General features: G+C 40.8%; 1 pseudogene; it reads left to right on the forward strand.

Annotated features, from left to right (window-relative positions):
- Positions 1-421, forward strand: part of LOC102875637 — a 6,672-nt pseudogene extending 6,251 nt beyond the window's left edge.
- The last annotated feature ends 3,333 nt before the right edge of the window (positions 422-3,754 follow it).

Here is a 3,754-nt window from a genome sequence, read left to right on the forward strand (position 1 = left end):
GGCACAGATACACACTGAAAATGCCACCTGCCAGAAGAATCAGGCAGTGAATTTCCTGATGAATGTGTGTCTGGATGCAGTGGCTGCCAAAGTCCAGATGGCAGTGAAGACACGTAAGGTGATCAAGTCAATGGCTGGTGTGGTAAAGTCCATGGATGCAACACTGAAAACAATGAATCTGGAGATTTCTAACCTGCTGGACAAATTAGAGGACCAGTGTGAGACGCTGGACATGCAGGTGCAGCAGATAGAAGTTGACAATGACCACTCCCCAGAACCAAGTAGATTTGCTTCTCCAGGAGATGGCCGATGAGGCTGGCCTTGATCCCAGTATGGAGCTGCCCCAAGGCCAGGTGGGCTCGGTGGGCAAGAGCAGGATGAGCTTTCTCAGAGACTGGCCCACTTGCAGGACCAGGTGTGACCACAAGTTGGCCCAGCCCTGTGCGCAGTGGGAGGACCTCACCCCTTCTAGAATGTTCTCTGCTTGGTGGAGAGAAACTGTACTGAATGTTCTTTAAAATGAACCTTTCAGTGGGCTTATCTGCAAATCCAGGCTTGCTTCACCCTCAACTGGATTTTATACATAGCTTGTGATGATGAAGTCTATTTTTATAGCTGCCTTTTGACCAACTAGTTAATGTGGAGTTGCTCTCTTGCTGCATCTTTGCTGGCGGTGAGGTTATTCTTCTTCTTCTGTTGTTCTGCTCACTTTAATGATGAGATGAGCCAATCCCCCTGTGGATAGATTGACAAGCCCTATTCACCTATTTCCCACCCATCTACTCCTTGAAGGCTAGGATTCTGAATCTCTATCTCACATACTCTGGGCACATGGCCAGAAGAGGCCAGTCCTTGGAGAAGGACATATGCTTGAATGGTGAAGAGAATTTGAAATCTTTCTAAAAAACTTGGTCACAATTTTCATTTTTATGTACTCAGTTTTGTGCCCAGAATTATTACACTGAAGAGCTGTTTTCCTTTGTTTTTCCAGTGTAACTGATAATGAATTGAATTGATAATACCTTCAGTCAACATCTGATGCATGAAAATTAAAGAGGAGAAAATGATTACATATTTTGTTTACATAGCAATAAAGCTTATTCTCAATATTTACGGATACTCATTCTAAATACTATTTCTCTGTCTTTAGGGGTAGGAGTTTTGCCACTACATTGAGATTATAATTGCTTAGTAACTTGTTATAATTTTTGCTGAAAATACTTTAGCACATTTTTGCATATCTTCTTAAACTTTATGCTCAATAAAAGATTTTCATGTGATAAGGTTTTTGTGCAACTGCAAAAGAGAATGTCCCATGACTTCACTTGGAGCATTTCTGATCATTCGTATGTTGTGCTTACTAAACCGAATTTTTAAAAGACAAGGCTTAACATTTGATATTTCTTTCAAGCGAACTGTTTTCCTACTTCAAACTCTTTAATTTATTGTCAATATGTGCTGTTCAGTGGACGACCACTCAGTAATGGTCAGAATCCTTTCCTGTGCTTAACTAACATCCCAGTTCTGTTACTTATTCTAACATTGTTAAAAAACTATTGATTGGTTTGGGAAACCCTAGGGCTCTAGGTTTTGTTTCTAAATTAAAAGGAGAAATAAAATCAGAATTCAATTTTAAGTTCTATTTTCATTTTTCTTAAATTATTTTCTCTTTTAACAACAACTCTTAGAAATAATTTAATTGTTTTACTCGCTAGAAGTCTGGGAAGTAGACAGGAGGTAGGATTGGACACCTTAGAGAGGCTAGAAGAGGCCAGCTGTACCATCTTTCTTCTTCTTGGGAATGGCAGTGGTTATCTGGCTGAACAGTACAGCATGCTGTCACGCCTTTCTCTTGGTGGCAAAAGAAGATCAGCAACTTGCTTTAACATATAATTCAGAGTTAAATTAATTTTGAGTCAAATTCAATTTCTTCTCTTCCTTAACCTGATTTCTCCATAAGAAAGTTCTAGTGTTCTAGAAAAATAATTATAGGGACTCTTCCAAGTCTTTGAAAATATGCTTAAAAATTATTACGTTCCAGTGTTCCAGTACGGATTATTATGCTTAAGGAAAAGATATTAACAGGCTTTATATGCAAACGGTCATTGCAAAGACAGAAGAGGAAGAGAAGACCAAAATAGATGTCAGAATAGACTCTGAAAATTGCACTGGAGCGCAGAGAAGCCAAATCACAAGAATGAATTCAAGATACTAAAGAGTTGAATAGAAGATTTCAAAAGGCAGCACGGGATGACAAAGCAAAATATTAAAATGAAATGTGCAAGGAGTTGGAGTCAGAAAATCAAAAGGGCTGAACTCGCTCAGCATTTCTTAAGCTCAAAGAACTGAAGAACAAATTCAAACCTCGAGTTGCTATAATCAAGGATGCTTTCGGCAGAATGTTAAATGATCCAGGAAGTATTAAAAGAAGATGGAAGGAATATACTGAGTCACTGTATCAAAAGGAACTGGCAGACACAGAAGAATTTCATGAAACAACATATGAGAAAGAGCCTATGGTGATGAAAGAAGAAGTTCAGGTTACTTTGAAGGAAATGGCAAAAAATAAGGCTCCAGGAATAGATGGTATACCAATTGACATATTTCAGCTAACAGATGCTGCCCTGGACGTGCTCACCAGGTTGTGCCAAGAAATCTGGAGAACAACCACTTGGCCAACTGACTGGAAGAGATCTATATTTGTTCCTATCCCAAAGAAAGGTGACCCAACAGAGTGTGGAAACTATAGAACAATCTCACTGATTTCACATGCAAGCAAGATTTTACTGAAGATTATCCAAAAGCGATTGGAAAAGCACATCAACAGAGAACTACCAGAAGTCCAGGCTGGTTTCAGAAGGGGTCGTGGTACTAGGGATATTGTAGCTGATGTTAGATGGATCTTAGCTGAAAGCAGAGAATACCAGAAGAATGTCTATCTGTGTTTCATTGATTATGCAAAGGCATTTGACTGTGTGGATCATAACAAACTGTGGCTGACTCTGAGAAGAATGGGAATACCAGAACACTTGATCGTGCTGATGCGAAACCTATACTTGGGCAAGGAGGCAGTCGTCAGAACAGAGCAAGGGAACACTGAATGGTTCAAAATTGGGAAGGGCGTACGCCAGGGATGCATCCTATCTCCATACCTTTTCAATCTTATGCAGAACAGATTATCCAGGAGGCTGGGCTTTATGAGGAGAAATGTGGGGGTCAAGATTGGTGGACGATTTCTCAACAATCTGCATTATGCAGATGACACAACCCTGCTTGCTGAAACTAAAGAGGACCTGAAGCACCCGCTGCAGAGGATCAAGGACTGCAGCCTCCAATACGGATTGAGGCTCAATGTCAAGAAGACAAAGATTCTCACCACTGGACCAATTGGCAACATCAGGATGGATGGTGGAGATTGAGATTGTACACAGCTTTAGTTTGCTTGGCTCCACAGTCAACACTCTTGGCACCAGTAGCCAGGAAATTAAAAGTCATATTGCCGTGGGAAAGTCTGCTGTTAGGGACCTCTCCAAAGTACTGAAGAGCAATGGTGTCTCTCTGGAGACTAAGGTGCGTTTGATACAGGCCATGGTCTTCACAATCACTTGTTATGCAACAGAGAGTTGGACAATGACCAAGAAGGATAGAAGGAGAATTGATGCCTTTGAGCTGTGGTGTTGGAGAAGAGTATTGAGAATACCATGGACTGCTAGGAAAACAAACAGACTGGTCCTGGAAAGGGTTAAACCGGGTG

This window comes from Elephantulus edwardii, unplaced genomic scaffold (genome assembly GCF_000299155.1).
Source record: "Elephantulus edwardii isolate Elephantulus edwardi_28Jun2011 unplaced genomic scaffold, EleEdw1.0 scaffold00297, whole genome shotgun sequence".
In the NCBI taxonomy this organism is placed as follows: domain Eukaryota; kingdom Metazoa; phylum Chordata; class Mammalia; order Macroscelidea; family Macroscelididae; genus Elephantulus; species Elephantulus edwardii.